Below are 25,176 nucleotides of genomic sequence, written 5' to 3' on the forward strand. Positions count from 1 at the left end.
CTCCACATGCTCCTGTACCAAGGAAAAACCATAAATTTCTGTTAAGTCGTTCAGTCTGTGGTATTTTGTCATGGCTGTCTGAGCTGACTAAGATAGAATGTCATGAAGCAAAGCAAGGCAGACTCCAGGCTCATGGAACTTCAGATGCAGAGGGCGGAGGAAGGGCTGGATCTGCTCTGGGTGCAGAAAGACCATTCTGGGGGCTGCGTGTGAAAGAGCCTGGAGGGGAGACACTGGGGGGCCAGGAGGATTGGGATGAGACCGCAGTGAAGTTTTAGGATGTGAGGACAAGGCTTGAGCCAGGACCAAGTTCATGGGCAGGGAGAGGGCAGCAGAGCTGAGGAGTCTGGCAGTAGGAAGAGGGGCTTCACTGGACCCTCTGTCACTCGTTGGGTCTTTGAGTGTTGGGCCTGCAAAGGTCTCTCTGGGGCTGTTTGACACATCTTCACGGGGTGGTTGTATGAGTTAAATAAGCTAATAAAACTCACTGCCTGTTGTCAGTAAGTGACAGCTAGTCTCCTTCCGTTTTGCCCATGGTTCATCTAACTTTTACTCGTGTGTACACATATATTTTACATCTTTACAAACATGAAGGATATATAACTTTGAGGTTTTTCTTCTTTTAACCTTCATTCGCAAGTGTCGCCCCCTGTTACCGTGCAGTCATCATAATTATTTCAGGCTTGATAACATTTCATAGGCAGGATATACCTTTATTTCATCACTCCCCTGAGTCTATATAACTGAAAATAACTTTTTATTAGTTGGTTCTGATTGGAGATGGCCCCCTCCAAGTGACAATTCAGGGACCTAGGCTCCTCCCATCTTCAACATAAGACTTCAGCAGAAGAAGAAAGACTGGGGAACGTAACAAGTGGGAGGTCTGGGCGTGGCATACGTGTCTCCTCTCTCATTTCATTAGCCAGAACTTAGTCACGTGACCACCCCCGGCTGCAAAGGCATATGGGAAATGTAGTCTAGCTGTGTGCACAGAAAGGGAAACGGCTTTGAGGAAGAGTTACTTGCCACACATTATCCTAATGAGGGATTATAGCGAAGAAAACCTAGGTGCAGAGAGTGGAAGAGAACTTCCCCAGATCACAAAGAGATTCAAATCTATCAGGCAAATTTTATTGGCACTAAAATCCAAATACCACCCCCCCCTTTTTTTCCATTAGACTTTTCATCATTCTTGTTTGAAAAGAGAAAACCTATTGTGGTTTTTTTTTTAAATGTTTATTTATTTTTGAGGGAGAGAGACAGACAGAGAGTGGAGGGGTGGGGGCAGAGAGAGAAGGAGACACAGAATCCAAAGGAGGCTCCAGGCTCTGAACTGTCAACACAGAGCCTGATGCGGGGCTCGATCTCACAGACTGCGAGATCATGACCTGAGCCAAAGTCAGGCGCTCAACCGACTGAGCCAACCAGGCGCCCCAACCTATTGGTTTTTATTGATTAATTTTGTACCCAGTAATTTTACTTAATTATTTTATGGTTTATCATAACATTTCAATAGATTCTCTGATTTCCAAAATAGCAATCATATCATATTCAAAGAAGGATGAAATCCCAGACTTCTCCGTTCCAATTATATACCCTTTCTTTCTCTTGTCTAACTGCACCGATAGTTTTTCCAAAAGTGGTAGTGCTAGATGGTTTGTTCTATTTGGACGGACAGTTTGTTCTGACTTTCATGGGGAAGCTTTTGGTGTTTTAGCATTACGCCTGGTTTTGGGTTTTGATTATATGTATATAATTAAAAACAAGGGAGAGACAAGAAACTCCTTAAGATTTTTGTCATTACTGTTCAAGATGGGCCCATTCTTAAATATACTAAGTTTATGTAGAAATGGATAACTACTGAACATTCTCAAAACCCCTTTCATATCCATGATTATATCTTACTTTGTATATCAATTAGCAAATTATATAATAGCCCAATATCGAGCCATCCTTGCATTCCTGGACACACATCTTCCAGCTCCCACCGTAGGGGTCTATTTCCTATAGAGGTGTTAGGTGACAGGTGACACTGAGGCAAACAGGGAGCGGATGCCCAGGGATATTGCGTAATTCAGTGACAGTCTCAATTCATTCACCATCAGTTTAGATGGGGTGAACTTCCACGTGTCCTGTGGACTTCAGCTACAGGGGAAACTTGGGTTAAATGGGTTAAATGGACTTTGACGTCACCTCCTGTGGAGGGCAGTTAAAAGACTCTAGCTAAAATGGGAATATTACTGACGGTGTCAGTACAGCCAGATATTTCTCAGTACCGGGTTCCCCCCGGCCCCGCATCGTACTCCCAGACTCCATTTCCCAGCATTCCCCCGCCCGTAGAGACCTTAGGTCTGGAGGAGGGTGAACCCGCAGAGGTTCCTGGGAAATGTAGTCCAACTGCGAAGCCGCGTTTAAAGAACCAAGGTTTAAATAGTTCCGAGACCGCAACCGCGCAGGCGCATTCCGCGGCCCGCCAGAGGGAGGGGAAAGGCCTGGCCGTCCAGCGCCACCCGCGGGGGCGCACAGGTGAGTCCCGACCTGGTGGCCCGGAGTCTGAGCTGGTGGGTGCGGGCCGTGCCAGGCAGGCTGGCGGGCACTCAGAGGCGGGTCCGAGTGTGCCTGGGTGGGCGCTGTGGGCGGCGTCCCGCCCCCTCCTATCACTCTGGAGGGGGCCCCCGGGCGCCTCTGCCCCCGCGCCGCTTGGAGGATCTCAGCGCGCAGGAATTGGGCGCCTGCTGTTTGCCTGAAGTCAGGCGAGCGCGGTCTCCCCGAAGGGATCCTGTACGTTTCCTCACTTCACAGGTCAAGAAACAGACTCTGCGGCTTCTCCCAGGTCCCAGGGGTCGGCCTGGGATCACACCCTGGGATGTCTGACCCGAAAGCCTCCGCGTACTCCGCACAGTCACGCCCTCCGCCTCTGTCCTCCTTATCCTGAGCGTGTTATCTGGGTCTCTCATCACTTTCTGATCTCCCTGCCCCCCACCCCAACCCCCATCAGCCCCCGTCTCTTTGTGCAGCCCCCTTCCTCAGGAGTCTGTGTTTTGGTTTTGTTTGTTTGTTTGTTTGTTTCTAGAAACAAGGCCATTTTCTTCCAAAACCGCAGCACCGTGATCTCATCAGGACAGTAACATCGGTACAAACTATTAGCTAATCCACAGACCTTCCGATGCTGCTAATTGTCCCAATAATGTCCTCGATGGCAAAAGAAAATCCCATATCACACACCGCGTTAGGTATTAGGTCTCTGGAACAGTTAGTTTTTCAGTCTGTCTTTGGTCTTGATGATCTGGGCAATGCTGAAGATTATGGACCAGGTTCTTCTGGAATGTCTTTTAGTTTGGCTTTGCTCAGTGTTTCCCTGTGATTAGATTTCGGTTTGGCAGGAATACCTTAGGCGGGATGCTGTGTTCTCATCAGATCAGGAGCCCTGTGATGTCTGTTCCTCCATCACTGGTCATGACCGCCTTGATCACCTGGCTGCATTGGTGTCTGCCAGGGGGCCCCACTCGAAAGTTGCCTTCTCTTTGTTATTATTTTCTTAAGTTTGTTTATTTATTTTTGAGAGAGAGGGAGAGAGAGAATCCCAAGCAGGCTCCATGCTGTCCACACGGAGCCAGACGAGGGGCTCGATCCCACAAACTGTGAGATCATGACTTGAGGTGAAATCAAGAATTGGGGGCTTAACTGGTTGGGCCACCCAGGAGCCCTTTCTTTTTTTGTAATTATTAAGTGACTCCTGAGGAGATACAGGAGAGCCTGTAAGACTCTGTTCCGCATCAGGATTTCACCTACTGGTTTCAGCCTGAACTGCGTTGGCCCCTGTGTCACTGGGTGTAGTGAGGCGTTTGCCTGGAAACACACAGGAGATTGAGTCTTTTTGTTTCTAGACTGTATCAGTTGCCCGTTGCTGCCGTAACAAGTTACCACAAATTTGGTGGCTTCCAACAACACAGATCTGTTCTCTTACAGTTCAGGGGGTCAGAGTGGTGCTCCCTCTGAAGGCTCTAGCGGACAATCCGTTTCCTTGCCTTTTCCAGCTTCTAGAGGCTTCCGCGTTCGTTAGGTAAGGCCTCTTCCTCTGGCTTCAAAGCTGGAGGCAGAGCGTCTTCTCTCTCTGACTCTGCTTCTCTTGACTTGCCTCACGTGGCCTTCTCCTCTGAGCCAAATATCCCTCTGTCTCCCTCTTATCAGGACACTTAGGATTGCACCTAGGACCCAACCCGGATGATCCAGGATAATCTGCCTATCTAAAGGTGCTTAACTTAATCACATCACAGGTCCATCCTACAAGATATCTTTTTAGGGCCATTATTCAGCCCACCACCTGGTCTATGTCCAGGCCTGCCTCCCCCACCGGGCAGGGAGCCCCTTTAGGGCAGAGCCGCACGTCACCCATCGTTCTGTTCTCCGATGAGTATGTCACCCTCACATGAGTCTCAGAGCGTATTTGATGAATGAGCGGGGGTGACCATAGTCTGAACACCAACTTGTCTTTGGCAGAGATATTTTTTGGGGGAGGGATTTTTAAGCTTTATAATCTTTAAAAAAAATTTTTTTTTAATTTACATCGAAATCAGCATCTAGTGCAACAATGATTTCAGGAGTAGATTCCTTAGTGCCCCTTCCCCATTTAGCCCATCCCCCCTCCCACAACCCCTCCAGCAACCCTCAGTTTGTTCTCCAGATTTATGAGTCTCTTCTGTTTTGTCCCCCTCCCTGTTTGTATATTATTTTTGTTTCCCTTCCCTGTGTTCATCTGTTTTGTCTCTTAAAGTCCTCATATGAGTGAAGTCATATGATTTTTCTCTTTCTCTGACTAATTTCACTTAGCATAATACCCTCCAGTTGCAAATGGCAAGATTTCATTCTTTTTGATTGCTGAGTAATACTCCATTGTATATATATACCACATCTTCTTTATCCATTCATCCATTGATGGACGTTTGGGCTCTTTCCATACTTTGGCTATTGTTGATAGAGCTGCTATAAACATGGGGTGCATGTGTCCCTTCGAAACAGCACACCTGTATCCCGTGGATAAATGCCTAGTAGTGCAATTGCTGGGTCGTAGGGTAGTTCTATTTTTAGTTTTTTGAGGAAACTCCATACTGTTTTCCAGAGTGGCTGTACCAGTTTGAAGCTTTATAATCTTAATTTCATTTTAATTTTTGAGAGAGAGAGAGAGAGAGCACGCGCGCACAAGTGGGGGAGGGGCAGAGAGAGAGGGAAAGGGAATCCAAAGCAAGTCCCCCCTCAATGTCAGCGTGGAGCCCAACATGGGGCCTGAACCCGCAAAGCCATGAGATCATGACTGGAGCCAGAACCAAGAGTCGGACACTTAACCGACTGAGCCACCCAGGTGCCCTGGGGATTTTTAAACTTTATTTCAGCAGTTTTGAGAGAGAGAGAGAGAGAGAGAGACCATGAGTGGGATGAGTGGAGGGGAGAGGGGCAGACAGAGAGAGAGAGAGAGAGAGAGAGAGAGAGAGATCCCAAACAGGCTCCACGTTCAGTACAGAGCCAGATGTGGGGCTTGATCTCACAAACCGAGAGATCATGACCTGAGCCGAAACCAAGAGTTGGATGCTTAACCGACTGAGCCACTCAGGCGCCCCTCTTTAAACAACATCTTCAGCAGGAGATCAGGATCCTTATGCAGGATTGATAAGACAGATAGTAGCAGCTTTCCAAAAAATGGCAGATCCGTATACAATGGAATACCACTCAGCCATAAAAAGGAATGAGCCCTATCACGTGGTACAACATGGATGAACCCTGAACACAGGCTAAATGAAAGATGCCAGGGGCGCCTGGGCGGCTCAGTCGGTTGAGCATCCGACTTCGGCTCAGGTCATGATCTCGAGGTTCGTGGGTTCAAGCCCTGCGTCGGGCTCTGTGCTGACAGCTCGGAGTCTGGAGCCTCCTTGGGATTCTGTGTCTCCCTCTCTGCCCCTCCCCTGCTCGTGCCCTCTCTTTCTCTCTTTCAAAAATAAACATGAAAAAAAATGTTTTTAAGTAAAAAACGAAAGAAGCCAGACACAAAGGGCCACATATTACACGATTCCATGTCTATGAAATGTCCAGAATGGGCAAATGCATTATGACAGAAAGATGAGTGGTTGTCTGGGGCTGGCCTTGGAGTGGCAGCACAGAACAGGGAGATTTGGGAGTCACTGATTAACGGTGCACGGTTTCCTCTTAGGGTGATGATGAAAATGTTCTGGAACCAGATAGTAGTGATGTTGCACAACATGGAGAACGTACTAAATGCCACCGAATTGTAGAATTTAGAGTAGTTAAAATGGTACAGGGTGTGTTACGTGTATTTTAGCATAAGAGAAAGGAGTCGGGATCAAAAGGGGGCTTGGCCTCTGCAGCCAGACTTCTGGGTCTGAATCCTGCTCTGACACTCGACACCTCTATGATGTTGAGCAAGGGCCTTGGCCTCTTGTGCCTCTATTTCCTCATCTGGGGATAAATTCAGCCACTTCTTCTTTTTTTTTTTTTAATTTTAAAAAATATTTTATTTATTTTTGAGAGAGAGGGAGACAGAGTATGAGCTGGGGAGGGGCAGAGAGGGACGGGGAGACAGAATCCGAAGCAGGCTCCGGGCTCTGAGCTGTCAGCACAGAACCTGACGAGGGGCTCAAACTCACGAACGGTGAGTTCGTGACCTGAGCCGAAGTCGGACGCTCAACCAACTCAGCCACCCGGGCGCCCCTCTAGCTACTTCTTTGAGAAATAGTGCAGTGAGCTGAACCCCGTTTGCTAGTGGTTGCTGGTGGGGAATGGGGGCCTCAGGCAGCCTGTCCTGACCTTGGCTCCAGCTCTTAGGAGACCAGGGCCCCCACTGTCATGAGGCATCTTTGGGACAGTGTCTGTCTCTCTGAGCCACAGCTGACCCCCTCTCTGCTCCAGTCTCCTCCTCCAGCCCTGCGGACTGAGACCTGGTCCTTTCTCCTGGAGGCACACGCCCAGGACCCAGCAGTGGCCACCGGGACCCTGATGGCTGAGGACCAGGTGAGTCTGGGTTTCCTCTTCCCCAAGATGATTTTACGGCCCCCTCAGAGAGCCATACTTATCTCTGCCTGTGGCCCGAAGATCTTCCGCCCCTCCTGATCGTGGGGAAGGGGCGAGTGTGGGAGGGACTCTGGGGCTGGGAGGTGCGGGGAGGAGAGGGCACGGGGGCAGGATGCCCTGAGCTGGGACACAGTCTAAAAATCAGTCATCTAAAGCCTGGGAGCCTTTGGGTGGCCAGATGAAGAGGGCAGTGGATGGTTTTGCTTCACCCCCAAGCCTTATCCTTGGAGTTGGGGATGGGAATTGGGATCCCAGCTTGAGTCTGGGATGGAGTGCCACTCAGGAATCGCTCTTGTACACAATGGCTTGAGAATTAAAAAAAAAAAAAAAAAAGCGTTTCTTAGGGTTGTCACATACAGGTATGCAGGTTACACACTGCACAAGGGTGCCTCATCTCAGTGGCAAGATTCACATCTTACACCTCACACACTGGTATATTGTGGCAATTTTTTTCCAGTTTATTTATTTGTTTATTATTATTAGTGTTTATCATTATTATTATTATTATTTTTTTTTTTTTTTTTTTTGAGAAAGAGAGAGAGAGAGAGAGAAAGCGAGTGGGGAGGGGCAGAGAGAGAGGGAGAGAGACTCCCAAGCAGGCCCTGGGCTGTCAGCACAGAGTTCCATGCAGGGCTCGCACTCACAAACCGGGAGATCATGACCTGAGATGAAATCAAGAGTTGGACGCTTAACCGACTGAGCCACCCAGGTGCCCCTTATGGCAATTTTCATGCAGATGGCAGTCAACTGTCATTTATTAAAATAATTGGCATATCGTAACAACTTTCCAACAGATGGCAGTAAAGAGTCACGCAGAAAAGGAGCTTTTGTCTGTCTTCTTCCAAGGTGCCTTTGGGCTAGCAGCTACCTTAGACTTTCTGCATTTCTGTAGGCCATTTTTTTTTTAATTGAAAAAAAATTTTTTTAATGTTTATTTTTGAGAGAGTAACAGAGCATGAGTGGAGGAGGGACAGAGAGAGAGAGGGAGACACAGAATTCGAAGCAGGCTCCAGGCTCTGAGCTGTCAGCACAGAGCCCGACGCGGGGCTCGCACTCACGAGCTGTGAGTCATGACCTGAGCCGAAGTCGGACGCTTAACCGACTGAGCCACCAGGTGACCCTCTGTAGGCCATCTTTACTCAGTCGTCTCAAATCAGTTGAGTCAGTACGTTCCAGCCTAGAATGTTCCAACTGTTTCAACCACCAGCAGTGGTAGGCCCTAGGCCCATGACCTCTCCAGCCCCAGAGTTCTAGAAGGATGGGTCTCTCCACCCTGTAAAATTGGCCTTTGCAGGAATCAGTGACCTTCAAGGATGTGGCTGTGGACTTCACCCTGGAGGAGTGGGGCTGGCTGGGTCCTGGCCAGAGGGAGCTGTATCGGGACGTGATGTTGGAGAACTACCAGAACCTTCTCTCACTGGGTGAGGCCCTGCCCCCATCTGCCTTCATCTCCTTTGTGCCCACCCACTGGGGGCATTTGCTGAGGTCATGTGGTTCCCTCTCTGTTCCTCTAATTGGTGCCTCCTGGCTGGGCTCTGGCTGTCCCTCTCTCTCTCCACTGGCTTCTCCTAGAGTCCCAGTGTCCCCAAGGGCCCCGAGTCTTCTACCTGTCCTGCACAATCTTCAGCCTGTGCCCCCACCTTCTTCTCACGCTTTCCTGGAATGCCTGTTCCAGAATCTCGGACTCCAAGTGCTCCTTGGATGTTCATCGGGCTGCATCTTAGAATCTTTCCAAAGCACATAAATGCTGTCCCCCAAATGTGTCTTCCTGGCCCTACACTGTCGGTCCACCCGCCTCCTGAGCCCCTCCAAGTCCCCCTCTCACATTTGTTACCCTGAGTTCAGCGTCTGCACACAGACCTGCTCCAATCCTCCGGGCCCCCCCATCCCCCAGCCCAGACCGTCCTCACTCCGCCCACCCCCCTCCCCAGCAGCCCACCACGTCCTCTCTGCCCCCCAACAATCTGCTCATCGCCCCCCCTCCATCCCTGCAGTCCAGCCCTGACCTGGCCTTATCCTCCTCCCCTGGCCCTTCTCTGGCCTCCTCAATGGTCTGTCTTTCTGTCCGCCTCCGTCTCCCCTCAGTTTCTTTTTCTGGTCCTTCTGTCTTGCCTCTTCCCTGGAAGCAGTGGTGGTTTGAAGGCCGCTTCCTCAGCCGTCCTCACTTACACACGTTCCCTGGACAAACTCACCAAGAACTCGCTTAAGCACCTGTGTCGGGGCCCCAGGAGAGCCCCCAAGTTCGGGTGGTTCTCTCGGAGGACCCACAGGCCTCACACGTAGCTGTGCTCACAGCCAAGATTCCTTGCAGCAAGAGGACACAGAGCACGGGTGGCAAAGGGATAAGGCACGCGGGGCGAAGTCTAGCAGCAACCAGGGCAGAGTCCCCTCCCCGTTGAGTCACACAGGACCTACAACAAGATGTGTCAACACGTGTGAGGTGTCGTCCACCGGGGACACTCGTTAGAGACCCGGTCAGCGCCCAGGGTTTCGCTGAGGTCTGGTCATGTCAGCAGCCTCCGCCTGGCACGGACCAAGCTCCCGACTCCCCGAAGGAAAGCAGGTGTCAGGCAGAAGCCACAGTGTTTGCACAAACGGCTGAGGCGCCGGGAGCCTCTCCTGTCGATCAGGAACTACTGGGAGCCCTCTTGAAATCCAGCTTCCCAAACGCCAGCCAAGGGTAGCCTTGTGAGCAGGGCTTTCCAGAAAGAGCAGGCAGCCTGCCGTGTGAGCCTTTTCTGCACAACTCGTGTGTACAGAACGAGGTCCCATTGGTCTGTCCCCTGAGCTCCAACTGGATGCAGCTAGTGGCCTCCCCTGAGCTCACGACGTCCCCACAGACCCCCTCCTCGTCTGCCCACCCTCCCCTCTCAGGGACAGTCGCCCACCAGTCCTGGGCCCTGCCTTCAGCGGCTTCAGACCCTCGTGTGGCCTGGCCCCTGCCGGCCTCCTCGATCTCATCTCCATCCGTTCTCTCCCTTCCTCACTTCTCCAGTGGGAGGAAGGTTCGCCTTCTCAGGCGGGAGCTTGTCCACTCCTGGGAACGGTCAGTAGGGAGATGCGTTCGTTTCCCACAGCTGTGTAACGGATCACCGCAAACCTGGTGGCTTAATACGGAAGAAATTCGTTCCCTTACGGTTCAGAAGCCAGACGTGCAAAATCCAGGCGGAGGCAGGGTCCTGCTCCTTCTGAAGGCTCCAGGGCGGAGTCCTTCCTGGATGCAGCTTCCGGAGGTCCCGGGTGACCCTTGCTGTTCCTCGCCTTGTATCCCCATCACCCCGATCTCGGCCTCTGTCTTCACATGACCTTTCCCCTGCCCAAGGGTGTCTGTGCATCATCCCCTAAGGCCCGACCTACTCCCGCAGGACCTCGTCTGAACGAATTACATCCTCAAAGCCCCGATTTGCCAAGTAAGGTCACATTCTGAGGTTTCTGGGGCACACTGTTCAGCCCCCTATAGGACAAGAGAAATCAGTGAGCTTAAACATCGCGGCATAGAAAAAGTAAAAAGAAACCGATGAGATTAATTTCAGTGATATGGTTCATTGCACCCAATCTGTCCAAAATATGAACGTTTTGGTATGTGTGGCAATCATAACCAACACACAAATTACTAATGAGATGTTTTACATCTTTCTCCATAATAAGTCTTCAAAATGCGGTGCGTATTTCACATCGAACTTGAACAACACAGAGCCAGAGCCTTAAATAGTGACGTCAGGGCTCAGGCTCTTTCTGGAATGTAGTAGGCGCTCAACAAATGAGTCTTGCTTTGACCAGTAGAGCCTCTAATCAGTAGGCACCCAATGCATGCATCTCCCCGGCACGCCCAGGGCCTGGGACCCAGCCCTGAGGCCTCCCTATGACTGGCCAAATCTTGTGTCTTTTCTAGGGGCAGGGCCTCCAGGGTTCAAACCTGACGTGATCTCCCGTCTGGAGCGAGGGGAGGAGCCCAGGATGGAGAAGAGAGAAGGCTGGCAAATGACCTGTCCAGGTGGGTGAGGACGTCCAGCAGGTGTAGGCCGTCTTCCTCCCCTGTCTGTCGTGATCAGTGACAGGAGTGAGGCAGCACACGCCATGATCGTGGGCGCTGGGTTTGAATCCCAGCCACACCACTTCCTGGCTCTGTGACTTTCTGGCGAGTCATTTAGCCCCTCTGTGCCTCAGTTTCCTCGCCTGCACAGTGGGGTGAATAATAGTACCCAGGGTTGGAAAGGATAAACGGATTAACACGTAAAGTGTAGCCCAGCGCCTGGCACACGGTAACCCCTGGTCAGAACAGGCTACGATGATTATCGGTGATTGTTTATTGGGGAGCATCTGTATAAAGACCCAGAGGTGGGACCCGGCCTGACACGCTGGGGAACAGGAAGCTGGGTTTTTGCCGCCACTGGCCCACGGACTCCATGAGGGGAGGGGGTCGAAGCGTCTTTGTTTCTGTCGCTGTCTACCGTGTTGTGGGTGGGGTTGCCCCCCCCACCCCTCACCACAGCCTCCCCCCGGCCTCCTCCCTCAGGCTTATGCCTTCCAGTGCATCTCACACAGCTCCAGAGGGGTCTGCCTGCACCCAGGGCTGATCCCACGCCCCTGCGCACAGCCACCCCGTAGCTCCCTAGGACCCCCGAGAGCAAGTCGTAGCCCCTCAGGCCCAGAACCGGAGGCCCCGTGTGGCCCGGCCTGTGGTATCTCTGGCCTCACGTCTCATCCCGGTCCACCATGGCTGTACCCCGCGTCCTGACCCCGCTGAAGCACTTGTTTGTCCCTGTCTGAACGTTGTTTTTTTTTTTTTTTAATCAATATATATTTTTTAAGTTTTATTTTGACAGAGAGAGAGAGCACACGCGCATGTGTGAGTGTGAGTGGGGGAGGGGCAGAGAGATTGAGAGAGAGAGAGAGAGAGAGAGAGAGAGAGAGAGAGAGAGAGAATCCCAAGCAGGCTTCGCACCTGCAGTGCAGAGTCCAATGCGGGGCTCAAACTCATGAACCGCGAGATCATGACCTGAGCTGAAACCAAGAGTCGGATGCTTAGCTCACTGAGCCACCCAGGCACTCCTGGGTGGGCATTCAGGTATTCGGATTGGCGAGCCTGGGTCTCATGCCTACTCTAAATGGGGTGGGGGAGACTGTGATTAACAGCCCCACCAAGACTACATGGAAAGGGGAACAGTGGTTCTTTTTTTTTTTTTTTATAAGAGTAGTTTATTTTTCTTTTTTCAATTTTATTTTATTTTATTTTATTTTATTTCATTTCATTTCATTTTATTTTATTTTATTTTATTTTATTTTATTTTATGTATTTTTAAATTTTATTTATTTATTTTATCTAAGTAACAGTGGTTCTTCAAGGGCAGGGATGCTATGGAGACGAGGAGGGTATGTCCAAAATGTCCAAGTGCAAGCCCCTCCCCCTCTCTGAGGGCAAGGGTCAGATGTCTCATTCAGCACAGAGGCGTGTCCCCCCAGCACTGTGGTTAGCAAGTAAGTAACAACTGTACAATTAATAGATAGCTCATGGGGGCACCTGGGTCAGTTGGTTAAAGCATCTGACTCTCGATCTCAGCTCAGGTCGTGATCTTGAAGTCCGTGGGATTGAGCCCCACACCAAGCTCTGTGCCGGCAGCGCGGAGCCTGCTTGGGATTCTATCTCTGCTCCTCCCCCACTCACGCACACATACTCTCTCCTTTCCTCTCAAAATAAATAAATTTGAAAAAATTAAAAAAACTGCATGAAAGAGGTATCCGATGAACAAATCTGCTGGCATCAAAAAATCAATCCCCTTCAGCAGATTCCATATGGCTTTACTTCCTGCTTATCGTTTCTCCTCTACACTCCCCTTTCTCCAAGTTGCGAGGTTGGGCTATAAAAGCCTCACATACATTGAATATTTATTGGTATCTTTTGATCAAATTAAAGTTATTTGTGTTCATCTCAGCAACTTTGAAAATCTAAGGAAGGAATAAAGCAGGAAATGGAAATCTCCCCATAATCATGCTTGCTTCTCAAAAAATTACTTTTTTCATATTTTATTTTATATTATATTATTTTATTTTGAGAGAGAGAGTGCAAGTAGGGGAGGGGAGCAGAGGTGGGGGGGAGAGAGAGAGATCTTAAGCAGGCTCCACGTTCATCGTGGAGGGCTCGATCCCATGACCCTCGGATCGTGATGTGAGCTGAAATCAAGAGTCGGATGCTTAACCGACTGAACCGTCCAGGTGCCCCCGCTTTTAACATGTTACCCCAAAAGCTTGACCGTATTTTTTAATTACAAAAGTATATAATAAAAACATGAATAAACCAGACACAAAAGGATACACATCATATGATTCCACCTACATGAGGTGCCTAGAGCGGGCAGATTCGTAGAGCCAGAGTGGAATGGTGTTTGCCAGGGGCTGGGGCAGGGGGAACAGGAGTTAGTGTTTAATGGGTATAGTGTTTCAGTTTGGGAAGATGAGAAAGTTCTGGAGATGGATGGCGAGGCTGGTTGCACCACAGCGTGAATGTATATATATATATATGCAACTGAACGGTACATCTAGAAACGACCGAGATGTCGTGTTCTATGTTGTATGTGTTTTGTCACAATCGAAAAGCAAATATGATAAATGGAAAACCCTCCAGTCCGCCACGCACATGCATACGCACGTTTACACGTAGATACACCTATACAACTCAGTCCTTTTTATATCTCGAGGCCACGACAAGAATCTGTGTCATGTCTTTTGAAACAGCAACATAAACCGTGAAACTTGTCTTTCATTTTTGTCAATTGTTTTCTGTTTATTTGTTATTGAGAGAGAGAGAGAGAGAGACAGGGTGCCAGCAGGGGAGGGATAGAGAGAGAGGGAGACACAGAATCCGAAACAGGCTCCGGGCTCCGAGCTGTCAGCACGGAGTCCGACGCGGGGCTCGAACTCACGGACCGTGAGATCATGACCTGAGGCAAAGTCAGATGTTTCACCACCCGAGCCACCCAGGCGTCCCTGAAGCTCGTCTTCTAAAGTCTCCAGCGCCGGTGCCGTGTAATCAGCTTCCTGTGTCCCGACGTGGGCAATATTCACGTTTTCTGTTTCTTTCAGACTTGGAGACGAGGTGTGCACCGACTCAGGAGACGCTTGTAAAAAAGAGCATTTCTGCAGAGGCCGCTTCCCCAGTGGGAAAGACGGGGGGCGGTTTAAGGGCCGCGCTGGGAGATGCCGGACTGGGGGGGTCCCGGGCGTGTGGCCTCCGGTCGGAGGACCGGGGGAGGCAGGAGAGGCATTTGAGGTGTTTGTCGGCTACTCCCAAGGAAGCCGTCCGTGGGGAGAGAGGCCTCGGCGGTCACGAGCTGGGGCGAAGCCTCAGGCGGGCCTCCGCCCGCGTCCGGAAGCAAAGAGGCCCGGCCGGGGAGAGGGCCCGGCAGAGGGACGGGCCGCCAAAGGGCCCGAGACGCCACAGGACGTTGCTGGAGAGGAAGCCATTCGGCTGCGCGGAATGCGGGAAGGCCTTCGCTTACCACTCAGACTACATCCTGCACCAGAGAATTCACACCGGAGAGAAGCCCTACAAGTGTGGTGACTGCGGGAAGGCCTTCGGCAACAGCTCCTATTTCATCCAGCACCACGTCGTTCACACGGGAGAGAAGCCGTACGCGTGCGGCGAGTGCGGCAAGACCTTCACCCAGAGCTCCTCGCTTGCCGAGCACCAGAGGATCCACACGGGCGAGAGGCCCTACGGGTGCGAGGAGTGCGGGAAGGCCTTCACCCAGAGCTCCTCCCTCCTCAAACACCGGCGCTGCCACACGGGGGAGAGACCCTACGGATGCGACCAGTGCGGGAAGCTCTACTCGCAGGTGTCCCACCTCACCCGGCACCAGAAAACCCACACGGGGAGAGGCCCTACAGATGCGGTGAGTGTGGCAAGGCCTTCTGTCACGCTTCCTCCTTGACCCAGCACCAGACCATCCACACCGGAGAGAAGCCCTACAGGTGTCACGAGTGCGGGAAGACCTTCAGCCACGGCTCGTCCCTGTCCCAGCATCAGCGCGTCCACACCGGCGAGAAGCCCTACGAGTGCCACGCGTGTGGCAAAGCCTTCGGCCACAGCTCCTCCCTGACTCAGCATCAGAGGATTCACACCGGCGAGAAGCCCTACGAGTGTCACGAGTGCGGGAAGGCGTACACGCAGATCTCGCACCTCATGAGGCACCAGAGCACTCACGTGGGACAAAAACCCTACGTATGTGACGAGTGCGGGAAGGCCTTCAGTCACACCTCGTCCTTCACCCAGCACCAGACGATCCACACCGGGGAGAAGCCCTACAGATGTCACGACTGTGGGAAAACCTTCGGCCAGAACTCGTCGCTGACGCGCCACCAGAGGATTCACACCGGGGAGAAGCCGTACGAGTGCCGGGCGTGCGGGAAGGCCTACACCCAGGTTTCCCACCTCATCCAGCACCAGAGGGTCCACACCGGGGAGAAGCCGTACGAGTGCGGGGAGTGCGGGAGAGCCTTCAGCCGCAGCACCCACCTTATCGAGCATCAGAAAATCCACACGGGCGAGAAGCCCTATAAGTGTGAAGAGTGTGGGAAAACATTCGGTCACCACTCATCCCTCACTCAGCACCAGAGGATTCACACTGGCGAGAAACCCTACGCCTGCAAGGAATGCGGCAAAGCCTTCAACCAGAGCATCCACCTCACTCAGCACCGGAGGATTCACACCGGGGAGAAGCCCTACGAGTGTAACAACTGCGGGAAAACCTATACCCAGATTTCGCACCTGATGCAACACCAGAAGGTTCACACGGGTGGCGGTCGCCACGTGCGTAAGGCACGCGGGGAGGGCTTCGGCTGGAGTCCACGCCTGACTGAACACCGGAGACTCCACGCCGTGCGCGACGCCTACGTCTGCGATGATTTGGAGAAAGCCTTGGCTTGGGGCACACAGCTTGCCGGTGGTCAGAGGGCGCCCGCTGGCCAGAAGGCCTGAGAAGGGAGCCGACCGGGGGTCCCGCTGCTGGGTTCGGTTCGGCCTTCATCATCGGGAACCTCCTCCCTCCCGGAGAGGGACCCTAACACCACGTATTGTGAGAGTCGCTTTCTCTGTTTCCTACAAAAAGATGACACAGGGTGTCACCAGCTGGGACAGCTTCTGATCGTTTTTGGCGCGCCCCCCCCCCCCCCCCCCCCCGTAAAATCTCAGCCTCTCTCCCGTTTCTCAGCCTTACAGTGTCCCCAAAGGGTGGTGTAAATGGAATGTAACTTCATCTGATAGCTTTTTTTTAATGTATACCTTTTTGAGAGAGAGCGAGAGAGAGCGTGAGCAGGGACGGGGCAGAGAGAGAGGGAGACACAGAATCGGAAGCAGGCTCCGGGCCCTGAGCTGTCAGCACAGAGCCCCACGTGGGGCTCGAACTCACGAGATCACGACCTGAGCTGAAGTTGGACGCTTAACCAACCGAGCCGCCTAGGCGCCCCTTCATCTGATATCTTTAATAAGGTCTCTTTGAACTTTTCAAATTTACTGACCATTCATGAAATCGGAGCCTGAAAATTCAAGGAAAAAAAAAAAAACACAGCTGGAAAGATAAACCCTTTCGAGTACAAGCTACGTAGCCAGCTGAACGTAAACACTAGATGATTTTAGTTTCCTTTGAAACTTTAAGCTACAAATTTCATGGCAAAATCCGCAGTTGGCTTAAATACTGAATACGTTTCACATATTTACAGCCATTTTTATTTTTCTTTGATGTCTATTTTTGAGAGAGAGAGAGAGTACCCGTGCGTGAGCAGGGGAGGGGCAGAGAGAGGAGACACAGAATCCGAAGCAGGCTCCGGGCTCCGAGCTGTCAGCACACAGAGCCCGACGCGGGGCTCACACCCCCCTTGAACCGCGAGATCGTGACCTGATCAAAAGCTGGACACCTGACCGACTGAGCCAGCCAGGCGCCCTCAAATGTCATTTAAAAATAAATGTTATTTCATTGTGATCAGAGTGTAGGAACAATGTTGGCTTCTCTGATTTGTCCTTATTATACCATGAACATTGTCCTTTGTAACTACAGACACCTCGTACTCATCATTATTGGGGCTAACGATGTTTCATTGGTGGGTGTAAAATGATTTACAAATCCATTCCCCTGTGTAGGCTTTGTTCTAAGCCCCTGATTGACAGGTTGTTCACCGCTTTTCCCAGTTATGAATGATGTTATAATGAGCACCTCCAAGATTATTTCTCTACGTCGCAGTCCCAGGATGGGAATAACAGGAGCAAGATTCCAATCATTTTCCTGATTCCTGGAACGTTTTGTCAGATTGCTTCCCAAGTGAGCTGGACCTTGTCTACCTGGCAAGCTGGGCACGGGGACCACATTTCCACTCATTTCCACTCCATTTTTACCGGCACTGATCATCCATAATTTTTTCCTATGTCAAACATATCAAATGGCTAGTGTTTTCGGTAACTTAACTGTGTGCCGGGTTCCGTCCCAAGCCCTTGGTATGTCATGAGTCCTCATTCTTCCAACAGTCCCACCTGTTCGGGGCTGTATCGTCCCATTTTGCGGGTGAGGACACTGAGGCACAGGGAGATGAAGTAGCCAGAGCCTCACAGCTATGAGCTCACGGAGTATGGATTCAAGCCCACGTAGTCAGGCTCAGAAGCGAGGCTGTGTCCTTCTATTGGGATTGAGCACATTGCATGTATAACATTTCCTTCTTAAAATGATGTTTATTACTATAAAAACCAATACATGCTTCCTACAGAAAATTTAGAAGATCCGGAAAATCCAGAGGTCACCCAAAGTTCAGTGCTCCCCAGAGATAACTGTTAACTGTTTGGATACACTTCTCCTACTTTAAAAACTTTATAATATTATAAAATGCTTAAAATAAATCTGGGGTATACTGAATATGCCACTTAGCATACTTCTAATGTATTCAACTTTATATCACAGGCCCCTATCTTCAAATATCACGATTTACCCATGTCATCAAATAATCTTTAACAACCAGACATTTGGGGGATTTGCATAGCGTATGTTTATCCAGCCAGTGAATCAGCCAATCCCCTGTCGGACATTTTAGTTGTTTCCAGTTTTTGACTTTATTATAAACATCCCTTCTACTGAAGTCTTTGGCTGAGCACCTGACCAGTTTCCAAGTGAAATCCTGGCAGGGAGGTCATGGGGTCAAAGAATGTTTCAACGATCCCAGACACGTGTGCCAATGGCTTCCCAGAAGTTCTGTAGCAACTGGCATTCTGACTAGCGGCGGCTGGGACTGCGTCTGACCAATGTCATCCGTGGTAACTATTACCATGTTTAAAAGGCTTCCCGTGTATTTCTAGGGGCGCCTGGGTGGCGCAGTCGGTTAAGTGTCCAACTTCAGCTCAGGTCATGATCTCATGGCTCATGGGTTCGAGCTCCACTTCGGGCTCTGTGCTGACAGCTCGGAGCCTGGAGCCTGCTTCGGATTCTGTGGTCTCCCCCTTCTCTCTCTCTGCCCCCCACCCCCACTTATGCTCTGTGTCTCTCTCAAAAATAAAAACATTAAAAAATGGAAAAAAAATCTTCCCATGTATTTCTTTTAATGTATGACTCCTTTCGTGATTGAGGAAATACTTGTTTATGGTGAATAATTCATAGAACACAAAAACGAAAGCTATGGCTCTCTATAAATCTTCATTCCAAAGATATATCCACATAAAGATAGCACACAATGTGTCTGGTATAACACACACACACACACACACACGATATTATTTTTCTTAAAGATTTTTATGTTGTTTATGTAAACTCTACACCCAACGTGGGGCTGGAACCCACAACCCCGAGATCAAGAGTCGCATGCTCTATTGACTGAGCCAGCCAGGCACACCCACACATAGGATTTTAGAAGTAACTTTTTTCACTTTTTCACTTGGTATAATGTGGGTATTTTCCCATGATAATGCAAAACATATACATACGTATATACACACACACGTATATATGTACATATATATGTGTATGTTTCCTCATTTTTAACAATTGCATAATACTTCATACTAGGGTTTCTTGAATTTATGTAACCAATCCCTATTAATTGACATTGAGATTGTTTTTCTTTTTCATCATTGGAATTTACTGTTTGACACTTGTGCAAAATATCTCCATAAGATGAACGCTTAGAAAGAATCTTATGGGGCCATATAACATCCATGTTTAAAATTTTGATAATTACTGCTAAATAATCCTCCAAAAAAGGATGAACCAATTTACAGGACTCCTGGAAGGGTATACAAATGCCTACTTGTTCCCCCATTTTCTTCAAAAATTACGCACTGTTAGCCTTTTAAAAATATTTCTAATAAGTAAATATGTCCTCTCAATAGTGAGATTAATGGTCTTTTATGTGTTTGTCGACGTTTAGCCTTTGAATTGCTTTTTTCTGTATTTTGCCCACTTTTAATTGGGCTGCTTTTTTATATTGATTTATAGGAACAAGTCTTTATGCATTGCACATATTCACCTTTTGGCATATACATTCGAAATATTTTCTCCTGATTTGTTGTTGCTCTTTCAATTTTGCTTGGGATGTATTTTGCTATACAGAATTTAAAAATCTTTAGGTATTCAAATCTATTTGTATTTTCTCTTATAGTTTTTGGCCTACCATCAGCCTACTTAAGAAAGGCCTTCCTCACCCCCAAGATTATGAAAAAGATTATCCTATATTTTAGTCTCGTACTTTTATGACTTTTTGACAATTAAATTTTTATTCCATCTGCATTTCAATTTTTGTTTTTTTTAAATGTTTATTTGGTTTTGAAAGAGAGAGTGCACAAGCAGGGGAGGTGCAGCAGGGGGAGAGGCAGGGACAGAAGATCTGAAGTGGGTTCCGTGGTGACAACAGCCGAATGTGGGACTGGAACTCATGAACCATGAGATCATGACCAAAGCCGAAGCCGGACACTCAACCAACTGAGCCACCTAGGTGCCCCTCCATCTGCATTTTTGAGCACTTCTTATGGTACGAATTTTCAGTTTCTAGAGGCCACCTGCATTCCCTGGCTGGTGGCCCCTTCCATGTTCAAAGCCAGCAGGGTAGCATCTTTAAGCCCCTCCTCATAATGTACTCCTCGATGTAGGTACCTTTCTTAGCATATTTAGCCCACTCCCTTCACAAAGACTCACTCCCACCCCTTAACTAACATACTAATGTAGAATACGTATAATTTTAGTATAAAAGAAGCTAATTTTGGGGCGCCTGGGTAGCTCAGTCATTTAAGCGTCCAACTTTGGCTCAGGTCATGATCTCACAGTTCGTGAGTTTGAGCCCCACGTTGGGCTCTGTGCTGACAGATCAGAGCCTGGAGCCTGCTTCGGATTCTGTGTCTCCCTCTCTCGGCCCCTCCCCTGCCTGTGCTCTGTCTCAAAAATAAAAAACAATACATAATTAAACGAAGCTAATTAAAAAAAATTTTTTTAATGTTTATTTATTCTTGAGACAGAGACAGAGCGTGCAGGGGAGGGGCAGATAGAGAGGGAGACACAGAATCCGAAACAGGCTCCAGGCTCTGAGCTGTCAGCACAGAGCCCAATGCGGGGCTCAAACCCATGAACCGTGAGGTCATGACCTGAGCCGAAGTCCAACGCTTAACCGACTGAGCCATCCAGGCTCCCCATACGAAGCTAATTTTTATTCTTGCCTTTGCCAGTCTTGTTGTCTGATCCAGCTTCCTTATTTTTTTTTTAAACCAGAATAGTTTAAGACTATATTACCAAGGACACCTGGGTTTCATGTACAGAAAACTCAAAATAGCTCAAACCATAGGGATAATATACTTAACCAAGTAGCCAAAAGGACCCAAAGCAAGGCATTCATCCTGTTTATCCTGGCACTTCTGGATGCCTTCAACGCCAAGTAAAAGAAAACCCCAACTCAGATTGTCATAAACACTGGAAAGAATAAATCTACAGGTAGGCAACCTTCAGCTTCTATACATACGTTAATACGGTAAAACCTTGGATTGCGAGTAAACCTGGTCTGCGAGTGTTCCGCAAGGCCAGCAAACGTTTCTAATAAATTTTAACTTGATAAACGAGCGAGGTCTTGCAACGTGAGCTGTGCGATGCTGACTGTCACATGATCACAACTGAGCCAATGGTTCTTGAAAGTCGCTTTGCTATACAAGTGCTTTGTGTTACAAGTGCGTTTCTGGAATGAATTATGCCTGCAAACCAAGGTTTTACTGTATTTCTTTACAGTGCACTTGAGATTTATATGGTGTTTATTGCATATTTACGTTCTCAAATCATTGTATTTCCTGATCAGAGCTGCCCTTTTGTTTCCGTCTCAGCCCCTCGCCCGTTTACTTCATAGCACGTATCATAATTACCTGTGACGGGTCTCCTGTTGACTGCTTGCTCCCTGACACCCTGAAGGCTGGGTCCGTGTGTCTTTCACCACTATGTCCCCAGCACCTAGAGCACTGCGTAGAACATAGTAGGTTCTCAGGCTCACCCGACTCCCAGTATGATCTCATCTCAACCCTTTGTTCGTTATTTCCAAATAAGGCCACGTTGTGCTTCCAGATGCGTGTGAGTTCTGGGCACCATTTCGTCCACTATCATCCCCAGCAGCTCTAGGTGGCTGCACCAGCAACTGCCTCGTGGGTTTTTGTTTTGTTTTTTCTGAGAGAGGAAGGGGGAGGGGCAGAGGGAGAGAGAGAATCCCAAGCAGGCTGCACGCCCAGCACAGAGCCCAACACGGGGCTTGATCTCAAAACCATGAGACCACGACCCAAGTGGAAATCAACAGTCAGACGCTTTTTAAAAAATGTTTTATTTATTGGGATGCCTGGGTGGCTAAGTCGGTTGAGCATCCGACTTCAGCTCAGGTCATGATCCTGAGGTTCATGAACTTGAGCCCCACGTTGGGCCTGCTGCTGTCAGCACAAAGCCTGCTTCGGATCCTCTGTCCCCCTCTCTCTGCCCCTTTCCCGCTCTCTCAAAAATAAGTTTAAAACCATTAAAAAAAATAAATGTTTTATTTACTTTGAGAGAGAAAGAGAATCCTAAGCAGGCTCCGCTCTGTCAGCGTAGAGCCCTACGTGGGGCTCGACCCCACGAACTGTGGGATCATGACGTGAGCCGAAATCAGAAGTCATACACTTAGAGGTGCCTGGTGGCTCAGTCGGTTAAGCATCTGCCTTCAGACCAGGTCATGATCTTGCAGCTCATGGGTTCAAGCCCCGCGTCGGGCTCTGTGCTGACAGCTCGGAGCCCGGAGCCTGCTTCGGATTCTGTGTCTCCCTCTCTCTCTGCCCCTTGCCCGCTCACAGTCTGTCTCTCTCTCTCTCAAAAATAAATAAACATTAAAAGAACCCTTTTTTAATTAAAAAAAAAACAGTCATTGGCTTGACCCACTGAGCCACCCAGGCGCCCCTCAGCAAAGGTTCCGAGGGTCACTGTGCTTGGCCCAGCTTAGGTCATGCCCATCTCTGCATCAATCACAGTGGCGGAGGGAGGGAATGGCTGGCTGGCCAAACTAGGCCATATATCCTTTGCGTAGAACGGGGAGGGAATGCGGGGGGATGCCGAACTACACGTGTCGCCAAGAGAAGACAGGGCTGCCGGGGAGGTGAAGGGCGGATCTCAGAAAGGTGAGTGATAGGCGTTCGCTGTAACCGGCGGCGCCAACAGCTTTTATCTTGTACCCTGGTGTCCGTGAGGTGCACGGGGGATTGGTCACTTGGGCCACGGTGGCACAAGGTGGAGAGCCACTTCCTTCAGGAGTACTGCTCTTCCCAGCCTCCTGGGGAGTCCCCCCCCCCCCCCCCGCCACCGGCAGGGAGCATCACAAGATTTCTGCCGGGTGCTCAGATCTCGGTGATCAACCCAACCCAGCCTGGGATATTGTCAAAGGGCTTCGTGTTCTTTCCAAGGGAGCATGGGAAAGCCCCTCCCAGAGAGAGGTTTGTGCCCCGGGGCTGTGGCTGTGGTGGTGGTGGTGGGGGGGGTGTTCCTCATACCCCTTCGGCCAGGGCACATCGGCTTTCATCTTTTTTAATGTTTATTTTTGAGAGAGAGTGTGTGAGAATGAGTGGGGGAGGGGCAGAGAGAGGGAGACACAGAATCCGAAGCAGGCTCCGGGCTGTCAGCACAGGGCCCGACGCGGGGCTCGAACCCACGAACCGTGAGATTGTGACCTGAGCCGAAGTCGGACGCTGAACCGACGGAGCCCCCCAGGCGCCCCCACCTTCATCTTTCTTTATACAGTGGGTTCCTAGGTCGTTTTCCTAGAGCAGGATCTTCTCGACGTTAGGTGTCCGCATGCCGCCACCGGCTTGGGTTCCGCAGAGCGGTCACTTTCTGCCCGCCTGAGACACCAGCTGCCTGCGCCAGGACCCTCCTCACCCACCTATTTCAATCAACACCCCTTAAGCCTTTCAAGCGCGACTGCGAGTGGACAACCAGTATCACTTGCCATGAATGGAAGTTTGCCGTAAGTAAAATGCAGCAAAAACTTTGCATCGTCCCCCCGGCCCCAGGGCAGAGCCCGAGTCCTGCTCTGCCTGAAGGGGGAGACGGGGAAATGCAAGGTGTTGAAGCTGCTTCCTCACTCAGGTGACCCGAAGGATGCACAGACTCAAAAAGGGAAGCCTGGCCTCTCTAGTGGATCGAGTTCCAGCCCCACGGCCTCCCCACCGCCACCGATCCCTGAGGGCAGGGACCAGGTGCAGGGAGTGGACACATAGCACGGGTGAGTGAAACCTGTTCAGCCACAGCATTAATCTGGTTCGTCCTGACACAATTATGCCGGCGATGGTTATCCACTGACAGGATGCCAGGCCTTAGTCACATCCGCGTTCCCCACCTCATTCAGTTGGACACCACTGTCCATTTTTTGTCATAAACGCGTGCCATGCATTTCCCTTTAAATCAGCTCACTTTTGTACTTAAGTAACTTTATTTTTTTAGTAACCCCTACACCTGACATGGGGCTCAAACTCACAACCCCGAGATCGAGTCGCATGCTCTTCTGACTGAGCCAGGCAGGCGCCCCAAATCAATTTATTTCTCAAGAGGGCTTTCTACTACTGCCCTGGAGTGGGAAACTAGCATCTCTTGTCATTTCAGAAAGGGCGGGGTGGGGAACTAAAATGAACACCAAGAGAGGAAAGTTAAGATTAATTTCTAGCTCCAACGATCGCCTGAGCTTGAGGACTGCTGTGTTTTTGTAACTAGAGAGGAGAGAACGACAGGCCGTCCGTGCTTCCTCTTCAGTCAGGATCGTGCTAGAATGAAGTGTTGTCTGATGAGGTATCTGAGGACCGGCTGAAACTGTATGGTTCCCCGGTGGCCCCTGCCCCACCGACACTTTGGGAAAATGGGCGTGACCATCCCTCCTCATGGGGCAGCTTTTACTAGGATAAGCCCTCCTCCCCCACAACACGGGCACCTGCCCCGAATGGGAGCCTCTGCACGCCCAGCATCTGGCCGGGTACGCGGCACCAGGCTGAAAAAAGCAACCAACGCATACAGATTCAAAACTTTAATCGGCGAACAAACACGTACACATAAAAGCCGTCTCTACGCTGGCCCACAGCTACACAGGTCAGTAGTTACAGAGTCCGCCCGCCACGTTGCCAATTTTCCGCAGGGCCTCCGACCTCCATCTTTGGTGTCAAAACTCTCGTTGAACACGTTTCCCGCCTCTGGCCTGCCCTGTGGTATAGGACGGGTCTCGCCCAGACTACACAGCGATCTGAGGGCAGGGACCAGGTGCAGGGAGTTCAGCGTTTCGGCCCTTTGAAAACCCATATGCTCCCTGCTGTGGTGTGGGCCCAGCGGCGAGCCTGTAGGTTCCCAGTTTCAACAACAAAACCAACCGGCAGAACTCAAAGTGCAAGGTTTTTTGTTTTTTTTTGAAAGAGAGTGGGCACAAGTGAGCGAAGGGCAGAACGGGGGAGGGGAGATGCCGGGCTCACCCAAAGTGGGGCTCGAGCTCAGCAGAAGTGGGGTGTGGGCTTACCCGATATGAGACTCGAACTCACGAACCATGAGATCATGACCTGAGCCAAAGTCAGATGCTAAACTGACTGAACCACCCAGGCACCCCAGTTTC

At 50.2% G+C, this 25,176-nt stretch overlaps 1 pseudogene; it reads left to right on the forward strand.

Moving 5' to 3' along the window:
- LOC122209030 overlaps positions 1–16,178 on the forward strand; it is a 31,173-nt pseudogene extending 14,995 nt beyond the window's left edge.
- Positions 16,179–25,176: the final 8,998 nt, after the last annotated feature.

Source organism: Panthera leo, chromosome E2 (genome assembly GCF_018350215.1).
Source record: "Panthera leo isolate Ple1 chromosome E2, P.leo_Ple1_pat1.1, whole genome shotgun sequence".
NCBI lineage: Eukaryota > Metazoa > Chordata > Mammalia > Carnivora > Felidae > Panthera > Panthera leo.